Source organism: Mus caroli, chromosome 18 (genome assembly GCF_900094665.2).
Source record: "Mus caroli chromosome 18, CAROLI_EIJ_v1.1, whole genome shotgun sequence".
In the NCBI taxonomy this organism is placed as follows: domain Eukaryota; kingdom Metazoa; phylum Chordata; class Mammalia; order Rodentia; family Muridae; genus Mus; species Mus caroli.
Window position 1 is genome coordinate 82862409 of NC_034587.1, and position 24461 is coordinate 82886869.

General features: G+C 35.8%; 1 long non-coding RNA gene across 1 annotated transcript; it reads left to right on the forward strand.

Annotated features, from left to right (window-relative positions):
- Positions 1–2126: 2126 nt before the first annotated feature.
- Positions 2127–7470, forward strand: LOC115029852. Its single transcript, XR_003835409.1, has 3 exons — positions 2127–2209; positions 3442–3680; positions 7267–7470. It is a non-coding gene; the product is annotated as an uncharacterized LOC115029852 (long non-coding RNA).
- Positions 7471–24461: the final 16991 nt, after the last annotated feature.

Sequence of the window (24461 nt, forward strand, 5' to 3'; positions counted from 1 at the left end):
TATTTTCATGGGCAGTTTTGATGCACGTGGAAACACTCCATCAGAGTGATTATTGTTGTACATCATATTTTAAGTTTTCCATAATCAAATCAATCATAGCTAAATAATGTTACAGGGTAATCTAATTGTCCCCATTCTTAGCAGTTTACTGTAAGTTTCTTTGATAATGCATGACTGTCTGTTCTTGGGATTTGTCTGTTATTTTAATTGCATTGTAAGGTTTGCAGTAGGGTCTTAGCATGTTTAATCTGAATTCTGATTGGTTTTACTCGTTTTTATTTATGTATCTGGAAATGCATCAGTGTGACCACTTGCCATGGGTGTATGTGTGCCAGTAGGAGGCAAACAAGAGAGTCTGTTTCCTCAACTTGGTATTAAAAATGTTCGTGAATGTTTCTAAATAGGGTCTGAGTACTGAGCAAGAATAAGAGCAAGAAGTATTGTTAAACCCTGAGCCATCGCTCCAGACACAATCATCATGTTCTCCTTTGCTGTCTTTATCTTTTTAGTCATAATGTCTAGTCAAATCTTTAACACTATTTTAATGTTGCCTCTACCCTAGCACTAAGTTTTAGCTTCTATATGACTATAATTAGTTTTCAACATGTGATTTGCAAATATGTCTTTATAATGCATAAATCAAGTATTCTTCCTCTTAATAGTGTATCTTATTCACCAAATGTTTTTAATGTTAATAAAACCCCATTTGAAATGTATTTTTCACTTTTGAGTCCCACACTGCTTTTCAAATCTAAAAATATTTTACCTAAATCACTATAATGGTTTTTGTTATTATTTTTTTAGCATTTTCACTCTTATTTTAATCTATCTTGAAATATTTTTTTTTTTTTTTTGGCCGGAGGAGAGTGCCATTTAAGTTTTGGTTATCATGTTTTGGTAGATAAATGTCTACTTTTTTTGTAAAATGTAAATTGAAACATTTATCCTTTCCATATTGAAATGATTTTGTCAACTATCTAGGAAGCTCTCATCCATATCTGTGAGTCTATTTTGGACTGTGTTCTGTGCTATTAATTTGCCTGTCCATCCTTCTCCAGATACACAATGGCTCAGTTAGAATGGCTTCAGAGGAAGCCTTAATATTGGGCAATGAGAGCCTTGGATTTAATTCTCCATTTGAAAATTGTCTTGGCTGTTCTGATTACATTTCCCATCCATATCAAATTTATAACTATTTGAGTACAGCTACATTTTTTTGTATGTGCTAGAATTTTGATAGTAATTAAATTTGTTGCCTCAAGTAGGGTTTGGAGGGTTTCTGTGCTGAATCTTATAACTCATGAACCCTGAAGGCATCTCTAATTACATAAGCTTTTTGTGATTATTTCATCAGAATTTTGTAAGTACTCCAGGACATAGATCCTGTATGAGTTTTGTTGGGAAGGAACTCAATTCTTTCCTTTTCCTTCAAGTGTTTATAAATGATTCTGCTTTTAGAAATTAAGTATTAATAGCTTACTTCTAATATGCAGAGATATAATTGATTTTTGTATGCTGCCCTTGTATGTATCCTGAATGTTTTACAAGTTCAGTTATTAGTTTTATGATATTTTTATAGATGGTTTGAATATTTTACATACACAATTGTCTTCTAATATGGGCAATGTTAGCACCTCGTTTATAACTAGTACATCTTTTATGTCTTTTTCAGGCCCTACTTCACTGTGTGACCTTTCCATCTCAGGCAAGTACAGTGATGAAATGGAACGACCTTGACTTAGTATCACATGATGAAGTCATCTGGTCATTCCCCATTAAGTACCAGATTGCCTGTACTTTAATTGATGCTTTGTGTTACATTGAAGAATTTCTTTTCTATAGCTATGTGCCGAAGGACTTTTATCATTAATGGGCACTGAAATATCAAATGGTATTCTTTCATATTGATGAATGAAGGCACGTGGGTTTTACTACTTATAAAGTAAGTTGAACCGATTAACTCTGAATAGAAAGGCTGTTATTTTGAGATATATTCTAATTGGTTGTAACATATGATTTTATTAAACATGGATAAATTTTAACTCTTAATTCATTGAGTTTTTCTCATGTTCTTGGAAAATATTTGCCTGACTTTCTTTTTTGAACACTGTCTTCAGATTGGTGTACAATGATGAAGTTTATGTGTTACTTTAGAGAGATAAAAGACCCTCAGAAACTCTTAAGATACCACTCCTGGGAATTGTTGAAGGTATTTATGCAAAATATTAGTACACAAATTAGTAGACTATGTTAAGACTGATCCTTATTAGCATGACAGGGGGCATCACCCAATCAATGGAGAATGCTAGTACAACGAATGACTTATTTTCCTCTGTCCTCTGGTTAGAATGCCTGTCTTCTCTTCAAAAATCCAAGATCTTGAATAGGAGACCTTTATACTTGAACTAAATTAACTCCTAGCCTTCTTGGATCCACAACTTATCAAAGACATCTTATACTCTAAATCACATGAGGCAATTTCTACAAGGCTTTTAGAGATTCCATACAGTTTAACCTATTGATTTTCTTTTTTAGAATATTGACTTATAAACAGAGTAATGGTGACCTCATAATTCGCCTCATATAAACAACTGCAAAATATCATGTGTCCTGTTGACTGGAAGAGGTTGTGAATAGTAGGGGACATTCTTAAATTGTTCATTAGCAAAAATTGTTTTGTAACATTATGTAGGCTCAGGATCTAGGTTATTAAAGAATTAAAACTCTAAATTTATCTCATCCATTACTAGTTCTACAACTATTCAAGATATATACTGGGCACATTTTAAGTCTTCTTGGTTAAGTCCAGTTATGTGTCCAGATTTCATGCCTAGAGATTTTAGTAACATCTCTTCATTCATCTTCGAATACTAATGATGACTGTCATAGGTTTACCCTCTCTTTTAAAAGTTATTAATTTCCTGGTTAGAGTTGGGGCAAGTGGGAGGGAACAGGAGGGATAGGGCTGGGATAGGATGAAGGGAGAGAGTACTAAGATAGACAACTAGAATTGGGGGAATTTTAGGGGCAAGATAGAAATCTGGCTCAAAGTAAACTCCCAGGAATCTGTTAAGGTGACCCTAGATAAGAATTCTAGTAGTGGAGGATACAGAAACTGAACCTACCATCTTTTATAAACATGCAAGCCTTCCAGTGGAGGTATTGAGACACTAACTGAGTTACATAACCTTTGTCTACAATTTGTTCTGCCATCATGGTGTGCTGAGGTAAATAGAACTTGTGGAAATGACCAATCAATGATTGATCTAACTTGAGACCCATGCCAGGAGAGACAGAGCCCACCCTTGACACTACCTGGAGAGTTAGGAAGCAGAGGCTGATTATCCTAGTGACCGAGGATAGAACTAAACATGACCAGAAAATTGGAGGGGGGGGATAATGAAATGATATTTAATGATATTCTGCTATACTAATAAACAGGAGCCCAGAATAATCACCACCAGAGAAGCTCAATCCAACAATTGATGGAAACAGATGCAGAGACCCACAGCCAAACACAAGATGGAGCTTGGGGTATCCACCAAGAAGAAGGGAAGGATGGATGGTAGAACCCAGAGGAGTTAAGGACATCACAAGAAAATCCACACAATCAACTAACCAGGATTCATAAGGGATCACAGAAACTTGACTGCCAACCAGGAAGCCTGCATGGTTCTGAAGTAGGCCCTCTGCATAAATATTATGGTGGTGTAGCTTGGTTTTCTTGTGGGACTCCTAGCAGTGGAAGTAGGGTCTGTTTCTGATTTTCTTGCATGCTTTTGGGACCCTTTAGCTTCCTCTGGGTTTTGTTATCCAGCCTTAATATGAGGGGAGGCATTGAAAATTGTTATGCCATGTTTAGTTGATATCCCTGGGAAGCTTGAGGTTTTGTGAAGGAAAATGGAGGAGTAGAGGATTGAGGGGAAGAAGACATGTGGAGGGAGTACTGTGAGGAGAGGAGGAAGGGGAAACTGTGGTCATAATGAAATATATGAGAGGATAAATTTTAAAAAACCCCAAAATTAAAAATTACACATTTAATACCATTTCAATGAAAATGTTATTAGATGTTTTAATTGTTTGAAATATTTTCATGATTTTACATTTTTATTCATTATCTAATTTTAATGGCAAATAAACCACTTCTATTTAATTGTTCACACACACACATACATGTACATAAATACATTAATATATGCATACTTTTATCTTGTTCCCTCAGTTTTTGGAGAACCCATTTTTATCAATGTGCACCTCCACTCATTATCAAGCAGGGAATGATACTGAACTTGGGATTGTTGTGCTGCTATGGCTTGGTGCAGGGTTTACAGGAACATGCTTCTGCAACCAGATTTGTACAGTTTTGGAGACTTAAACTAGGGCTTATTGCAGCCTACAAAGTGTGCACTCCATCAGCATAATTACATCCTCAAAGATTTCAGTTTCTATTTTCCTTTTAATTAAGTGCACACCTGTGTTTCTGTGTATCTCTGTGTGGGTATTTGCACATTAGCGCAGGTGGCAATGGAGAGAGGAGGCATCAGATTCCGTGGAGCTGAAGTCACACATGGCTGCTATCTATAGGATGTAGTTACCGGTTCTGAACTCTGGTCCACTGCAAAGCAGAATCAAGAGAGTGCTGAGCCATCTCCCCAGCCCACTGTTTCTCTTTTCTAACCCTGAAAATTGCAACATTCACTTCAATTTTTATTGTCATTTAATAGACAAGATTTATTTTACATATACGCCCTATCATCACACTTGTATCAACATTTATTTCTAGTTTTATTCCACCTTTTCTGAGCCTGGAAATAAAAAGGGGGGTAGTTTTGATCAAAATTTTTATGTTACATAGTTATAATTCAGTTTAAATTAAACAATCATGCATTCCTCACTGTGATTTCTCCTTTCACCTAAATGCTATTAGATATATCTTGTTTACTTTAAAAATAATTTGTATTATTTTCTTGTTCTTTTAATATCCAGATTTCCAACTTATTTCCTTTGTCACTCACTGTAGCTCAATCTTTGATTTTTTTTTTTCGAAAAAGTTAGCATATGGACTAGAAAATTATTCCTAGATACATATGACACCTCCTATCATAGGGGAAGTAAGACAGTTATTGGTACTTTTTAAAAACTGTGCCTGATCACTGAAACCAACAAAATTACCAGACATGTTTGAGTTTAGGCTTGTAAAACTCCCTGCCTTGTCTTAGAGGTCTCTATGCTAGTTGCCTTTTGTGTGTCTACTATAATCTTCATTTCATCATGAGAGATACAGTTCAGTATTTGGTTTTTGTCTTTCTCAGTCAGAATATTAGATCAGAAACAGAGTCTAATGATATGGCCTGCATAACAAAACACCTATTTGTTTCCTGGCTCTAACCATGGGGTTTGTCACATGGGCAACTGTAAATGTGTAGTATATCCCTTTCCCTGCCTTTGCAAACTTTCTGATCCCCTTCCCAGACTGAAGTAAACAGAATCCCTTACTGACTCATTGATCATTCTACAGCTCCTTCATATTATTATACATTAGCCAATATGCCAGATCTAAGTGTATTTGTAGGTAGAGCCAAGTTTTGGTTGACGTTGAGTTAGGATCAGTCTATAATTATCCCAGAAAAATCTGCCATCTTTCTTATGACACCAGAATGATGACCTATTTAAAAAGTGACCGTAAACTCTTTCTCCATTCTTGAAAGGTTCATGAGATTCTGATGACTTAAGTAATGGTGCTATCTGTTCAGATAAATGAATTTCTTAAAATAGCCTCTCAGTTCTTATCCAATCAGAGTGCTTCATTCACTGTCACTAGTTTTGAGAGGACTGAGTTACCCAGAACTAGATTGGCTAACTCTATGACAGGCTGCAAATAGGCAGCTTGGGAAACTAGGACTAAGTTTCTTTTCCTAGAAATGAGAACCCAGATCCAAGAACCTGTGGTCAGCCAACCATAGCCACAGGCAGCCAATCTGAGGGCACCTTGTCATATGGCCTGAAGTAAGAAAGGCACCTAGAATGAGTAAGCAACCTGGTGGGAAGTCTCAAGAGCCTAACCAATTGTACAATCAGTCAGACTACTCCACTGATCCAGAGATAAAGCTAAATAAGGTAAAAGGGCACATACCTCTCCCTGGAATTCCCCTAACTGATGAGAAAAGTTGGGCCATCCAGTCCACTCGAGGTCTCTATTCCTGAATGGGGAGACCCCTGCATGTAGGAAATTGAGCTAAATAAACATTCTTTGCTTTTGCATACTATTTGAGTTTGTATTGGCAGGATGTGGAGTCCATTGTTAGAGCTGACTCCTGGGATTTACCCTGCCCATTCCTTCTAGAGACCTAGCTCTGCAGCAGCCATATTCCCGTGGCTTTCATTATTGTTTTCTGAACTTAGACCTTTTCTGCATGACAAACACCAATGATGTTTACTAAAGAAGGTAACTAACACAGAGCCTCACAGCTGGAGAATCAGCAGAGAAAAAGAGACCAATCAGACATAAATGGGATGTCTTTAGGAAACACCTCCTCCAGGAGCTCAGGTAGCCATGCAGAAAAGGAGGTAGAGATTGGTAGTCAGGGGATGATTGACACCAAGGACAGTGTCTTCAAAACAGAACTATCCTAACACACGAAATCAAAGAGAATGTGTCAGTATGCACAAGTCCTGTACAGGTTCAAGCCAAAGGTGGCCCTAGTTCTGAGAGGGGAAGTGGACACAAATTCTCATCCCTAAGCAAACAGTTATATGTAACTGAAACCCATTTTCAAAGAAAAAATTAGTTTTCTTCAATGAGTCTCACTGGTTATATTAACTACCTTAAGGGTAGGACCCATGCCCAACAGTTGATAGTCAAACAAAATAAACTCCATGGGTTTTTTGTTTGTTTTTCATGTGGCTTTGAGTGGGCATTTATTATCTTTCTGATTTGTTTGTTTTGTTTGTATTTGTCGTTGTTGTTGTTTTGCTTGCATAGTGTAGCTTCAGATTTTATGTTTGTATGGGGTTTGTTTGTATACATGTGTTTCTTGTTCTTTTGCTTTTTTAATTTTTGGTTTTTATTCATTTGACTGTTTATTTTCTAAAGAGGGAGAGAATAAAAGGGCATGGAGTTGGATGGGTGGGGAAGGTGGGAGAGGAGCACTGAAATAAAAATATATTGTATGAAAAAATTATTTTCAATTAGTATATACATATATATGCTTAATAAGTATTTTATCCTAATACATTCTGTTCCTTCCTTCTGTTTTTCCTCCTAAGTCCTTCATAGACTTGAACCAGCACCTGTCTTGCTGCAGACATTCCTTCAGACATTGTCATTCTGCTTTTCCATGTGTTATGTTTGAACAGTGATATTTTATATTGTTGCCAGAGAGCTTCAAAAACACCTGTCTTCATGGATGTAGGTTTTGTAAACCGACCTCCAGCAACTGTTTTCTCGACACTTGTAAGCTGAGCTTTCAAGAATGCAATAGTAAGTCATCATTTTCGATAGAAAAGTTTTATCCATAATCATTCCTTATGGGAAGAAGGGGATATGCATGGAAATGAGATAAGGGAGAAACTGGACTGTTCTATAAGTCTCCTTATCCTCCCCAAATGGCAGGGACTAGGGAAATAGTTATCTATCTAAAGGGTGGAAATTGGTCTATCTGTGGATGGTATAGAAAGATCTTGCAGTGGACCTGGGTGGAAAATTTAGTGAACACCTTGACTGCTGTGGTTTTCATTTGTTTCTAAAACATTCTTATTTCTAGTTATCATGGTTTGATTTTCTTTGAAGATCGACGTACTGTCTACATGTTGGTGTCCTTAACTATTTTTATCTATAATCTTTGATTTGTTTATGGTGTGTTTTTGTAGTAACTTAAATATCATCAGCCACATTTGACATAGTATGAGTTTAATGTGTACACACTCACTCTTCTCCAGGAGGAATCAACTTCTGTGTTTTAAAAAAGAACTTTAACAACCACAGCATTCACTGTTTTTTATGTTCTGGCCATATACATAATTCTTCTCCCTGAGACTTTATTTACTATAGCATTTCATATGATAAAAAAAAATTAGAAAAGCATGGTTTCCATTTAAAGGTGTTGGTTTGTATTTACCATGAGACTTCCGGGGTGTATTCATCAGTATTCTTGCACTGAGACATTTCCTGGAGTTATATTCCTTCATGGCAAAGCAAACCTTTATGAGTTCCTTCGATGAAAATAGAATCGTGTTAAACCCTCTCAGTTTTTCTTTCTTCAGGAATGTCTTTATTTCATCTTAACTTTATAAAGATAATTTCTCTAGCTGAGCAGTTCTAGGCCAAACAGTTGTTTATATCCTGAACCCTGATAGAATTATTGCTTTGCCTCTTGGCTTTCACTGTTACTGCTGAGAAGTAAGCCACTGTTTTGAGGATATTTGATTTCTATGAAATTCTCCTTTATGTCAACATCTCATAATTTTAGCACAATGTACCTGTATATAATTTTATTTCTCTTTAATTTTTTTATATTTTGAAATTATAATAGAGTTGCATCATTTCTTTCTTTGCTTTCCCTTCTCCAATCCCTTCCAATCACCTTCTCTCTCTCTCTCTCTCTCTCTCTCTCTCTCTCTCTCTCTCTCTCAAATGTATAGCTGGTTTTGTTTCATCTAATTTAGTTGGGGGGGTGGATATGTGTGTTTCTTAATACATAAATATAACATTGTGCCTCCTAGAAAAGTCAGAGGACTTTGTTTCTTTTGCAGTTTTAGTACTCTGGAATCACTACCCTCACTGGTACTTCAGCTTCGTATGTTTCATCAGCTCTGAAATATTCAATAATTAATTCTTTACGGACTGACTTTTGGAACATATGTGTTATTCATCTATTAGAGTAACTTAATGCGACACATACTAATGCTAACCACTGAAAATATAATCTCATTTCAATACTGTACTCATGAAAATTATTCTATAAGCTTCCTTTCTGTTTGTTCTTTAGTTCATTGCTTTCCTGTTGAATTTGCGTCAAGGAAATTTGTTTTTAAATTTTCAGGTGTCGACTCTTTGTTGCAGAGTTTTTATGTTGTTTAGTTTAGGTCTAGTTTTTATGTTGTGAAAATAAGTACACTGTAGCTGTCCTCAGATACTCCAGAAGAGGGCATCAGATTTCGTTATGGATGGTTGTGAGCCACCATGTGGTTGCTGGGATTAGAACTTGGGACCTTTGGAAGAACAGTCGGCACTCTTAACCACTGAGCCATCTCGCCAGCCCAGTGTTTTAGTTTTAATACATGCAGGTATTTATTTAAAAAATGCAGGTATTTATAAAAAGAAACATGAACAGAAATAATTTCTCTGTGTCTTGGTGTTTCTAGACTCTATCAATGTTTTTCCATTCTATTACAGATGTGCTATTCATGTGTTTGATGATGATACACAGAAATTGATATATTTTTTTTCTCTTGACATATGAAAATCCTGGAGGGAAAGTCATAGGGTGTTTCCGTGCAGCAAGGATTTGATATTTTCTGCACCCAGGCTAGATGGCAGATCCGCTCAGGTGCAGGCATCATCATGATTGGAGTCCTCCCTTTCTCCATCGATCACCTCAGAAACATTCAGTCATCATCCAATAAATAAACCTCTTCTTACTGCATCTATCCTGTCAGAACTGGTCTCATACACTGATTCCAGTTCATGTTTTAGAATTACGATTGTAGATGTGTGTTGGAACAAGCACACCTGCCTGACATGTTGTGTCAACTCACAGATGTTTTCTAGTGTCTCTTAAACATAATAATCTCCCCCATTAACATTAATGTGCCTTTGGATTTTTTTCATTTGTCTGGCATATTGTCTCACCCATGAAATCTTCACAAATCATATTATAAATAAACCGGTTCTCTAACGAAACAGATGCAGATATTCTAGGCAAGTACTGTAGTACTGAGCCACAGGCCCAAATCACAAGAAGAATTTCTACTGAAAGAGCTTTACAATTACAGCAGCTCTCTCGGGTTAGGTCAGGAGCGTATATTTGTTTCTTTGTGATATCCTAGTTCTGTTTAGTTGCTTTGCAGGCCACAGACTCTTCCACAAACTGTTCTTGATTCAAATATTTCCCAATTTTTTTCCCTCCCCTAAGAACCACAAAGGTTGAAGGTTCTAAGGACTCCATCGTAGACATCTGTCTATTCTTCCAACTCTGCCCTATGTGATCACATCTGTTCTCATGGTGTCAAGCGGTTGGTTCTCTCGAAAGTTCAAAGTTCAGGATTTGCCTTTGCACCTTAGACATTTTCCATGTAGATTAAATAAGGTTCGCGATCTCAGAGCGTCTGACACATCGTTTAGCTTCCCTAAACTTGAACTATAACACAGTAAATACACTACAAATTTATGCTTCGGTAACTTGACTTCTCTGAATAAACACTGAATCCAAATCAATGACTATACCTTACAGTTTTCCTCACAAATATCTACCAAAGTTCTTCACTTTGCTTCTGCCACAGCGCTGCGTGCCCAGGTAGCTCCCTCCCCACTGTCACTCAGCTCATTACTTTAAACTGTGCTGCCTTTTTATTTCACATTGCATTAAAAGCACATTAAGTATGCTGATTTTATTTAAATGAATACTTAATCAGATAATCTCCCTCTTTAAGAACTGCTGAGGGATTTCTAACTCTTGTTTAATGTAGTTCTGAATTTCACCACAGCTTATGCTTTGGATGGGTTTCTCTCTTAGATACCAAAGTCCATTTTGTTCTATACTTGTCTCATTGATACTTTTTATTTTGCACTTTCATTTAATGATCACTTCCTCAGAGAGGGCTTTTCTCTATGATATGATGTGGCCGTGGTCGCTGTGTTTGAGTCAATATTTCTTTTTCTTTCTTTCTTTTTTTTTTTTTTCCCTTCATCTGCTCCCCCCCCCCTCCCCCCCCCCCCCCCCCCACACACACACTACCACCACCTACTGGTTGATGAAGGGAAGAAAGAGGATTGTAATTTACTGCGCTTATTTCTTAACCTCAGCAGTGCACCAGCCCTGGTGGGTAATTAGTTGTGAGTAGTTTCCCATACAGTGTAATATTCAGCAGCAGCGACGGCCTCTGACCACTAGGTGTCAGTAGCACCACCACCTCAGTTCCCCAGGGGTGCAGACACTGCCCATAAACCTCAAGGGGGGGTTGGGCATTTCTTACAGATTTAACACAAAAGGTTATTATCCCGGCATATTGGTATATTGCCTTATTTATATCCATATCTCCGTTTATTTCTCTAAAATAGGGCAATTTTCAATATTCCTAGTAATAAACAATATAGTACACATAGCGTTTATGTCTAAATAGTTTGTCAACGAGACGCAGCATAGAATCTCTTTAAAAGTAAGTCTCTACAGATGACTTTCCCAAGTCAAATGTAAAACTTGGCATTTCTGTAAGGATCTGTATTCATTGTTAACTTATATACAAAACACAACACATTGTGGACATGCCGATCACCTAAGCAGCTAGTGCTACTCTCTATGAAAATGCTTGCCAAGTTGAGCCCAGCAGGCAGCATTCTTCCATAGGTTTTGTTTTAAGCTTCTTAGGTTCCTACCCTGACTTCTGCTGGTGATGGTCTTTGATGGGGAAATACAAGCAAAATAAATCCTCTTTTCTGTAAGTTGGTTTGGTCATAGCATCTTCTATTACAACAGATGCAAATGTATATACGAACTTAGTGAGCTATCTCCATGAATTTCTGAGAAGAGTTTTATGTAGTTCTGTGCAATGGTCTGAGACTAACTAACAACATTATGAGGTGTATGACTGGAGAAACATGAAAGTCCCAGAAAAGTCACTCTTCACCTGCTATTCTCTCTCTTTTTTATTATTATTATTGAGATTACAATTTGATTATAGCAAACTTTCCTTCACTTTCCTACTTCCGAAGGCTCCCATATACATCTCTCCCTAATTCATGTCCTTTTTAAATTTCTATTTACATCCCAATATCAGGTCCTCCCTCCTTCCAGTTCCCCCTCATTTGATATAAATTTATAAGAGGCAGAGCTGGGTCTATAATCTTGTATTTTTCATCACAAAGATAATCTTTTTTACAATTGGAAAAATAATACATTTTGTTGTTGCTTGCTTTCCTTAGTGTCTTACCATTCTATTCAAGACTATGGTTGTGCATACCAACGTATAGTCTATATTTTGCTTTAGTTACTACAGTTATAGTGTCCACTTCATGCTATTAAGTGTGATAAGTAGAATTTCAGATGCAAAACTATTTATGTATCAGAGGAAAATATGAAACAGTGCTTTTGAAGAAAAGAGTAAAAATGGCATTTTCTTGCCATGTTAACCATTTCCTATAAATTATTGAGTTTTATTTTTCTTTTCAGTATTCTATTTTATTTAGTTTTTCCTTTTTTAAAAGATTTATTTATTTATTATGTCTAAGTACACCATAGCTGTCTTCAGACACCCCTGAAGAGGGCATCAGATCTCATTTGGAATGGTTGTAAGCCACTATGTGGTTGCTGGGACTTGAACTCAGGAGCTTCGAAAGAGCAGCCATCTTGCCATCCCTTAGTATTCTATTTTAAACATTATTATGTGAGCAAATGACAGGTAACCTTTGGTTAAAAATAAATAAAATAAATAAAACAAGCATAAAAGAATTGTTTTCTAAGCAGGAGGAATGAAAGAGGCAAGTGGGTTTGTTGTTGTTGTTGTTGTTGTTGTTCGCATGCAGTTCTACATAGACAAGCTTACAACCAGATCTATGAAATGTTTCCTTCTCCACAAGAAATGAGGATGAATTTACAACCTGGCATATGGTCTACTCTTCAGTAGTGTTAAGTTGTATGCTTACTTCTGATGAGAAAACTACACTTTTTTTCATTTCACAGTGCCTAGTTTAACTGTAAATATTAAAGCACAAGCATATGATTGAGAGTATGGCATTCTAGAATTCCATTTGAGCTTAGAATCATATACCAATCAAAGTGAATAATATCCAGAAAAAAAAATTGCAAAGGTAATGGGTAAGTGGAGTTGTGAATTTAAAGGTGTCCTTTCGAGGTAGTCCGGTTTGGAAATATTTTAATTTTGCACCATGATCAAACCACATTTTGAATAAGGAAAATGCAGAATAATTTTATAACTTGAAAAAGCTTACAAGATATCCAGGACCTATTCTCAGTTCTCTAACACTTTTGTACGTACTATTTCTTGAGCTGTGTCTTTTGCAAAGGTCTCTCTGTTCTTGCTCAGGAGTGTTGATGACAAGGTGCCGTTTAAGTATAAAGGAGAGAGCCAGAGTCATGCAAAATCCATCTTTTCGTGAGTGAACCTCAGATGGCATCCAGATCAAGAGCTTAGCCATTAAGTACTGCTCTGGTTCCTCTTCCTGCCACTGAGCTCTAAGACACATTACTGACTAGATTTCATATAGAATAGAAAGAAATGCACATACACACTTGTCCTCAAATCTTTTGCAAATGCTTGTATAGGAAAATAATCTAAGTAAAATTAAATCATTCTATGTCTTTTCGTATGGTGATCACCCAGTGGAATTCCAAATGAACTCGGCTAGCATGACAAATATCAGTTCCAGAACTAATAGAGCATTTGAGTCTTCACTGATCTCAAAAAGCACCCGAAAATTATGCTGCTCACATACTTTTTTTTTTTTTTTTAGGATGTGGGCGTTTGGGATTTAATTACACCAGGTTCTCAATTCTATTAGGGAATCAGCTGAAAGAAAAGTAAAGTATAATAAAGTAAAGTGGAAAATAAACAGCACTCTATGATTCAGAGAACAACTCAATACAAAGTGTAACCATTTACAGCAATTAATATAATGGCATTTTAGTTTAAAATTTTAATTTCCATTTGTATTGTTCTTTCTACACATATGCTTTTCCAATTTACAACTCTACTTGTAAATCACATTACATTAATAATATGATTAAAATATATGAATAAATGCAACAATAACTAAGAATGTGAAAGTTTAGAAATTAAACTAAAAAAAACTGATTTGCTACTATGTAAATTGCAAATTAAATAACTAGAGATTTCCACATCTAAGTTTTTCTCTTGAACTTCTTGGACCCTATATTTTAAAAAATAATGGACAGAGCCTTGATAATTTTATTGAGAGAATGCAGTGTCCTGAGGTGAATACAGTTTATTGCTGATGATAAATTTTAGAAATTATTTAGTATAAAGTCACTATAAAAAAGGCTGTGACACAAACCTGGAAATTTTTCAGTAAACTTCTGTGGATGTTAGCAAATGGATTCTTAAAATTATGTTCATAAGGACGTGATCTAGAAGAGCTAATAGAATTCTAAGGAGTTGAACAAACTGGAAGGAGTTAGTCAACCAGATGTCAAGGAGAAATAGAGCAGAAAGAAAAGTATAACCATGTTAATTTTTAAAAAAAATGATATGAAAATAATTCAATAAATGCATAGTATTATAATAATTGCATGATCATATGTTATAGGTAGATAGATAGATACATAAATTAATAATATGGACACAGGTATCACATTTCTTTCAAAATATATCTCCAAAGCTGTGTATATCTGAGTATAATATGCATTCTAAAATTACAATAATTTTAGGATAAAATACAAAAATACCTATGTCACCTTGGGCTAGGAAATGTGTTATACTCCATAGGAAAATCATTTAACTTTAAAGAGAGAAGAATAACTTGGAAATCTGATTAAAACTCAGCTCTTTGAATGTCCCTGAGAATGAAAGGATAGAGTTTAAGAGTTTAAGAGTTAAAGCCACATAACCATCCAGATGAAATTGTTTAATCAAAAGTAGGCAAGAGATTCTTAGAACTCAACTTCAAAAGTAAGAAATTAAACTTAAAATTAGGTTCCAGTTCCAAAGAGATTTTTAAAATTAATTAATTTATTTATTTTGCCAGAGAAGACACACATACTTATTCTAGAGAAGCCCATAGGAAGATGCTTAACATTATTCATGATTAGGAAAAACGTCATAATGAGAGCATGATTGAGATGCTATGATGCATCCATTGGAATAGCCGAGGCAGGAGAATTGGCACTGCCAGTCATTCATGGGGTACAGAGTCATAGAAACTTTCATTCATTATTTTGGGGGATGTGAACTTGTGTTGAAATTGTGGAAGTCAGGTTGGGAGTTTCATGCCATACAGAAAACTCTTAGCCATCTTAGCATTGCACAATATTTTCATCAGTGATTTTAAAGTAAATTTGTATAAGGGCTTGTAGGTACTGTAGTTTTACTTACAATTGATGAGTACAGAAATTCAATCAGTGGATGCACAGAGTTTGGAATGCCCATACTATAAGAATGAGCTGAAGGGGTCTGCAACCCTATAGGTGGAACAACAATATGAAGTAACCAGTATCCCCAGAGCTCTTATCTCTAGCTGCATATGTAGCAGAAGATATGTAGCCTAGTTGGCCATCAATGGGAAGAGAGGCCCTTTGGCATTGCAAACTTTATATGCCCCAGTACAGGAGAATGTCAGGTCTAAGAAGTAGGAGTGGGTGGGTAGGGGAACAGGGCAGGGGAAGGGTATAGGGAACTTTCTTTTTTTTTTTTGAACTGTAATACATTTTTTATTCCATAAAGAAAACAATTTTAATTTTTACAAATAAACCATTGTTTTGATTGCAAATATGATAAAATATATTCAAACATTGAATTCTAAGTAACAACTTTATAAATATTATATCTCAACACTTGTCCCATTATTTGATATAATTCAGGTATGAAAATAGAACTTTCACTACAGTCACCGTGAAACCGAGAAACCAGGACACAGGATTACAGGGAAAGAAGAGAGTTGGGGAGCATTTCATGCTAGCCTCTGTAACGTGTCTCTTTTCCCCAGACTCTGACTGACTGCCACAGGTTACAAAATAACAGCAACATGTGTACAGTGTGATGCATTTTCACAGTTATATCTGTCCACCCACTTCCCTGTTCCCACATATTCAACAGGCAAGGAAACCATACGTTTTGACTTATGCCTTTTGTCTTGGTTCAGTTAATAATTATGCCCAATTTTACTCTCAATGTTTAAACAATAAACATTAGAGGCAAAAATTGATGAACTTAAAAACAAATTGATTTTAAAAATCAATAAAAATGACTGTTCTTTTAAAATAAATCAATAAAATCAGTACACCTCCAGCCAGACTTACCATAAGAACAGAAGAGAAGACAAAATAGCAAGGTGAGGAATAAAGAGGGGCTGCCATGACAATCCCACATAAATGAAAACAATAATAGACTATTACACATAAGTATATACTCCTAAACCAACAATTTAGGTAAAATAGCTCAATTCTTAAAAGACACAAACTACCCAACACTACTAAAAACTGCAGTTAAGTAGATCATGTAACTTTGTATGTATTGAATAAATTGAAATTATAGTTTTCAGAAATAAAAACATTCTAAGCCTATGTGCTTCACTGGCAAATTCTAGAACACAGGTGTATCTCAAATCAAAAGATACAAAAGTAAGAAACACATAGATAACATCATAGTAAAAGGGAAATAAACACCAATAACACAAACATAGATACAGAAATCTTCAACAAAGCCTTAGTAAATCTAATGTAAGAATATAGTAAAAGGAAGATAAGAACCACTAAGTAAGGTTTACTGTTAGAATGGCAAGGTTGGATCAATTATTAAAAAAAAAAAACTAGTCAGTGTAATTTGCTATATTACTGGACTAAAGAAAAATAATGTAGTTATTTTAATAACACTTAGTGAACTCATGTCTTCATTTAAAAAACAAAAAGAAAGAAACTCTTAGCAAAATAGGACTCCATAAAAAACTTAGACTGCATAGAAACTGCCTCCAACTGATAAGTGACAAATTAAAAAAAAAACCTTTCAGTTAGCCAGGTGTGATGGCTGGGAGGCAGAGACAGAAGATTCCTAATTGTAAAGCCAGTCTGGGCAACTTATAAAGAGCTGGTCAAAATCCAGACATTTAAAGGGACTTAGTGGTACAGGACTAGCTAGCTTGCATGAGGCCTGGATTAGTGCCCTGGGGACAAAAGAACATTTCTTTTTCTTTCTCTTTTTTTTTTCTTCTTCTTTCTTTTTTTTTATTATGTATTTTCCTCAATTACATTTCCAATGCTCCTCCTAGAGGACCCCCCCCATCCCCCCCCCCCCACTTCCCTACCCACCCATTCCCATTTTTGGCCCTGGCGTTCCCCTGTACTGGGGCATATAAAGATTGTGTGTCCAATGGGCCTCTCTTTCCAGTGATGGCCGACTAGGCCATCTTTTGATACATATGCAGCTATAGTCAAGAGCTCCGGGGTACTGGTCAGTTCAGAATGTTTTGTAGGGAACTTTCAAGATAGCATTTGAAATTTATATAAGGAAAATATCTAAAAAAAAAAAACAAAAAACAAAAAACAAAAAAGACTGGGCACAAACTCCCATATCTTAGCTCTTCGGGGCAATCTAATAGGAGGAAAAGTTTCCCAAGTGCAGGCCAGGATCAGAGGCATAACCCCATTGCCAATGTTGGGAGTCCTGCAAGAACACCAAGCTACACAACCTTAAGGAATTGTAACACACATTATTTTAAGCCATTTGAAGAGCCAAGAGATAAGCACTAAGTTTTATCACTCAAAAAAACTAAATTAACTATTACTTTCTGGCTTTAACAGAAATTGTGCATCCTTAGCTTAAAGAGTAGCATTCATTTTCTTACCTTAAAATTTAATAATATTTTCTTCTATTAAGGCAGGGCCTTAGGTTAAGGGAAGTAAAAAGTATTAATAGCTAAAATTGAATGTGATATATTAGTGACTGCCATGTGGTAGAAAACATGATTTAAAAATAGAACAGAATTTACAATGAGAAGAAATTACACTCTGAAGTTGAATTATGAATTTAGTAGAATCCAAAGAAGTCCTTAAGCCAGCATTACATATCGAGAAATCATTTCTTCAACATATTATGTGGTCAGAGATAGTGCTAAATCTTTATAGGTTACAAATGGAATTAAAAGCTCCATCAGGGGTCCTGAAACATTCCTCTTGGAACATTCAGAGATTAGAGAGGCAGTTTAAAATCCATATTGAAAGGAATCCCTCATTTATGTCATATTTCCATGCAATAGGATGACCTCCTGGCTACAAAGGGCTAGGGAAAATAGAAACAATGTATTGGTGGCTTTCTGTGACTATTGTGTACTATAACAGTTTTAAAACCCTCTGTCCCAATGACACTTTCTTCTTCAGTTTTGTTTGGATGTTTCACTTTTCAGATATACCATATTTCGTTCTATAATTTATTTAAATTGAGATGTTCATTTTAGGAATAGAATGCTCTAAACTTTCTGATTTTTTTTTTAAATTTGCAAGCTTTGTCTGGCAGAGTATGCTGCTTTTCATGCTATCATGGTTGCTCTATATCATATTTTCTCTTTATGATTTAAATTTGAGAGCACTTAGAATACTGCCCACTCTCTTCATATTTATTCAATATAGTACTTGAAGTTATAGCTATAACAATTACACAACAAAAGTAGGTCAAAGATATACAAATTGGAAAGGAAGACATCAAGGTATCACTACTTGCCAAAGATATAATAGTATACATATGTGTCCAGAGAACTCCTATAGCTGATAAATAACTTCAGCAATGTTGCTGGATATAAAAACAACTCAAACAAATCAGTAGCCTTCCTCTATACAGAGGATAAACTGGCTGACAAAGAAATTAGGGAAACAACACTCTTCACAATAGCTACAAATAATATAAAATATCTTGGAATAACTCTAATCAAGCAAGTGAAAGATCTGTATGACAAGAACTTCAAGTCTCTGAAGAAAAAAATTGAAGAAGACTCCAGAAGATGGAAAGATCTCCCATGCTCATCGACTAGTAGGATTAACATAGTAAAAGTGGCCATCTTTCCAAAAGCAGTCTACAGATATAATGTAGTGCCCATCAAAATTCCAACTCAATTCCTCACAGAGCTAGAAAGACCAATTCTCAACCTCATATGGAATAACAGATGCCCTTAGTCTTTGTCTGTTATATTTTTAAGGATTATATTTTCTCATATTCAACAGTATCTTATGGAAAAAAATGATGGCTACATGGTCAGAACAATGGCTATTTCCAACCATATTCATCCTGTGACCAAACTATTCCAAGAGAATTTAAATATATAAGTGAACACAAAAATTTTAACAGGAAACTTCTTAGAAGTGCTATCTACATTGTGGTGGTTTGAATAAGAACCACCACCTAGGGTAGTAGATGTCAATGCTTAGTCATCAGGGGTGGCAATTGTTGGAAGGATTAGGAGCTGTGGCCTTATTGGAGAAAGTGGGTCACTGTGGGAGGACTTTGAGGTTTTAGAAGCTCAAGCCAGGCCCAGAGGTTCTTGCTCTTTATGCTGCCTGTGGATCTAGATGTGGAACTCTCAGATATTTCTCTAGCACCATGATTAACACTTACATGCCACTATGCTTCCCACCATGATTATAATGGACTAAATCTCTGGACTATAAGTAGCATTATTAAGAGTAACAGTGAATATGATTTCTATTCACAATAGAATACTAGCTAATACATACAGTACAAAGAAAATAGTCATGTCCAACAACCTTTGAATGGCTAAACAAAATACCATGTATCTTTGAAAGAAAAAAAAAAAAAAAACTCATTTCGCCTTGGGAAACCTAAAATAGCACAAAATATACCATGGATAAACTTTGGAAATACCATAGCCAGGGAAAATGTTATATATTGTACATTTATTTTACAACTTTAAGAGACAACTTCATAGAGACAAAAACAAATGGATTTCAAATTGCCTGGTGTTAGAAGGTCTGGATTGCAAGGTAGGGCAAGACTGGCTGTGGTGAGGACACTGAAGGTGCTGTGCTGCTAAGGAGTATGAGATTTTATTTTTTTCTGAATGATGAAATATTCTCAAATTGATTGAGCTGATATTTGCCCTACTCCACCTTTACTAAATATCACTGTGTAGCGCTGATTAAGTAAATGTAATACATGACATAGGACTTAAATCTCATTAAGACCACAAGCATAATAGTGACAAAAAGTATTTATGGAGACAGAGCACAAAAGTAGCTCCATCTACCGAGGAAGTGGAAGTTCCTCACACTTCCAGTTAGAAACCCTTACCTGTCCTTTAACAAGCTCCATGTTCTCACATTCCTCTTCTCTGATCCATCAAAGCATACTCAGTGATACCATCCTGGCATAAAATCCTTCAATTTTCTCAAAATAGGAAGGACAGAGGACAAAAGTAAGACAATACCTATAGAAGAATTTTAATCCAGCAACATGGCTGTTCTGAAAAGGGATCATATCCAATAATCTATGTGATCTGGTAGGAATATAGGCATGTCCTTAGTACACACCTTCAGACTCAAACAATGATATCTAATTGAGGGGCAGACAAGGCTAGGAATCAAGGGAAGATGTGAGAGAATGAATCAGAGTTAGTGTTTTCCCAACTCTCAAGAAGAGCGTAAAGAGAAATGATTCAAGAGACGCACAAGGAAAGAGTAAGTCAGATGGAAGTCAGTGTAGTGAGTGTAGTGCAATAGAGTTTGTTCATGAGTTTCTCAGACTCCATTTTATTCAGTTCAGTACAATTTGTAGCAGTTCTTTTCCTAGAGTTCAGAGACAGTCTTGCCAAGCAAAGCAAAACCGTCAGAAGCCAACAGAAAATGCTACGCATCAGTCAGCTTAGAGAAAATTTTGAGCCAGACAGTTGAGTTGAATCAGCCAGTTAGAGTTCAGAAGGAACTAGAAAGATTGAGTTTATTTAGCAGTAATCCTCAAAGACAATTACATCTTGTAAATAAGAGTTATGTTAACAAATACATAAGACTTCTGTAATATACAACATGCATTTGGGAGGCTGAAGAACATCATATGTAATCCAATTATTTGTTGTTAATTAGAAATGACATATTGAGAAAAAGTAGCTCTGAGATATACTGTATACTGGGATTAACATAGTCAAAGCTTTGAGCACAAAACATGGTGTCTACCTCACTTTACCTCATAGTTTTGGTGGTTACCTTATGCATTTGGTATTGCTTCTACATAGTACAATAATAATGCAATTGACACTTTTATAGGAACCGCTATTTCTCTATCAGTTTCTTATTGATATTGCCATTTGTAAAACATACTTTCTCTCCAGTAGGCTTCTATGACACTGCTGGACAAAGTCAGATATCAACATTATAAAATTACATACTTTTTTAATAAATCAATTTAGAAAAAAAAACTTTCATATTAAGCAAATGAGTAATGAGGTTGAACAAATGGTAGCTTCCAGCATTATATAGATGAACCTGTTAGCATGTAACTAGATGAAACCCACCAAATACAAAGGGATGTGTTTGCTAATAGGGGATTTATCCACAAGCTACTTTTAGATCTCAGAAGAGGGCATTTGCATTTGGAAAGATGCAAAACCATTGAAAAAATTATTGGTTCTATTTAGCTATGCATTTAGGCATTTTCCCTGGAGGACTAATTTTTCAAAAAAATTCACCATAAATTGTCTTTTATTTTTTTGCAACTTTACAATTAAAGTGCAATTACACCATTCCACCAACCGTTCCCATGTCTCCATTAACTCCCTTTCAAAATCCATGGCCTCTTTTATTGAATACATTTTTTTCTATTTAAAATAATATTCACAACTATATTTTCTTCTGAATATGGAAATATGCAATACTAGAAATAAAATATTTAAATAAAAATTACATATGATAAAATAACTAAAAATTATGGCAGAAAATAATTTGTAGCAGGAGATAAAAATAATTCAATGTAAATAAATTATTGAAATAAAATGTATTAAGAAATTTATACAATGAAAATGTGGCTAATGAAACTATAAAAGTGTTAAATATGTAATATTCACATAGAGGGAAAGCCAAGACTTTACATTGTTGAATTTAAAACATGTTCATAAAAGAAAATATTTAGCTGGGCAGCGGTGGCACATGCCTTTAATCCCAGTACTTGGGAGGCAGAGGCAGGTCAATTTCTGAATTTGAGGCCAGCCTTGTCTACAAAGTGAGTTCCAGGATAGCCACAACTACACAGAGAAACCCTGTCTCAAAAAAACCAAAAAAAAAAAAAAAAGAAAGAAAATATTTAAAATTATCAACATCTATATGGGCATGGGGCTTTAAATCTGTAATTTTATCTCCTGGGCAGCTGAGGCAGAACGATTGCCATCAGTGTTAGACTGACTGTGCTACTCAGTGAATTCAAAGCCAGTCTTATTTATATAAGACCTGTGTGAAGAAATAAAAAAAAAAAATACAGAAAAACAATCACAACAGCAATGACAATTTAAATTGGGTGTCTTAACATAGTTTGTGAGTGATGGGACAAGAGCTGATTCACAGTCTTTATAGGTTATGACGTTAGATAATTCATACTGCAGAAATGGTCCTGGTGAAGGCCTTTTGTTTGCTCTGAGTAACCTGTGAGTCAGGTCAATTTGAGAGAAGGCAGTGTGGGGGATTTTCCGGGAAGCTGCCAGCTCAATACCTAGTGGCAGATGCCTGGGCATGAGGGCTGGGGAAGACTGAACAAATTCTTCCATTTCAATCATCCTCCAGTGCCCTTATTGGGTGAGGAGACCTGAGGATACAGGGTGGCTTAGCAGGTCTTAAGACTCTGAGTTTCTAACCAGGCTTGATTTTCTTCAAATCTTGGTAAATATTTTACAAATTTTGAATTCTTTTTTTGCGCACTTTTTTTTTAAACTGCAATTTCTGTTTCTATGGAGGAATGTTTATTTATAGACTAGTCCCTTATTTTTGTGGACAACACTGATAGTACTTATCTTAAGATGTGCTTCTGACTTAGTTAATGACCCATGATGCTAGCTGCATATGAATCAGAAGATGGCCTAGTCAGCTATCAGTGGAAAGAGAGGCCCATTGGTTGTGCAAACTTTATATGCCTCAGTACAGGGGAACGCCAGGGCCAAGAAGTAGGAGTGGGTGGGTGGGGGAGCGGGTGGGGGAGCATGTGGGGGACTTTTGGGATAGCATTGGAAATGTAAATGAAATAGATACCCAATAAAAAAAAGAAAAAAAAAATAGATACCGAGAACTCATCAGCATAGTGAGAGTTTATTGGGGGGAATATAGGGTGCAGAGGATGAGTCCACAAAGATCACAGTATGTAATGCAATTGGAGGCAGACAGACTTGGCACTGGAGTCATAGCTGAGAGAGCTTCCATCTTAAGATAAGAGGAGGAGGCAGAGAAAGAAAAATACTGGGAATAGTACAGACTTTTCAAACCAAAAGTGAGGTTTTCTTCATCAAGGCCATAACCTGTAATCCTTCCCAACTATGTTCACAAACTGGAAAAAGGCATTTAAACATGTGTTTATGGTGGCCATTCTCAGGCAACCCTCCACAATTGCGATTTGATGGAATAAAGTTTAATTCCATTTGAATTTAAACACCAAAAATAATGATAATGTCAAAAGTACCAATATTGGACAAAATATAAAGTACTACTTTTAACAAATACTTGAAAGTTTTACATGTAAAAGTGAAGCAAAAAAAAAAAAAGTATCAGATTTTCTCTTAGTGAAGATATAAAATGGATTTTTACAAAGAAAAAAAATCATTGAAAATACACAATAGATTCTGAGGTGCTAAAAATTCTTTCAAGGCTCTGAGACCACAGATGACTAATATGGCAGAAAGAATAACAGTAATGAAGTGTTAAGAGACTTTTGTATCCTTGGCAATCATCATGCTTTTGCCTGATTTGGGAGCCTTGTAGACATCCCTGAGCTGTAGAGGAAATGATTTTTGCATATCTCAAACACACTAGGGTAATGTAGATTCCAAACCTAGAAATGAGTTTCTGATCCCTAGGGTTTGAATTCCATTTACAGCTGGCAAAAAAAAAAAAAAAGTACATTTCAAAAGAAAAGAAAACATCCACACTCCCACACCCCTCCCCCGCTATTCGAAAAGCCAATCCCTACTATCAGGGGGCATCGGGAGAATGTGATAACTAGTCTTTGGAAAGGTCTTGGGCCTTCATAAGCCTCCCAATCAGAGTTCAGCTTTCCACGAAGACCACAAGAGAACAGGTTGTACAGTGTACAATACGAAATCTGGAAAGCGGAAGGGAGATGAAGGTGGGACAATAGCTTTTATAAGGCAAATCTCCCCTTCCACATTAGCTTATATTTTATTTAAAGTCCAAATCACTGGTGACATGGCTCAACTTGTCAAGCGTCTGGTCACACATGCCTAGTAACCTGAATTTAGTACTCGCGACACATGGTACAATAGAGAATGAACATCCCACATTCATCCTGAGATCTCCTTGTTCATTCTGTGGCATATGCCTTCCTCATTAATAAACAATTGC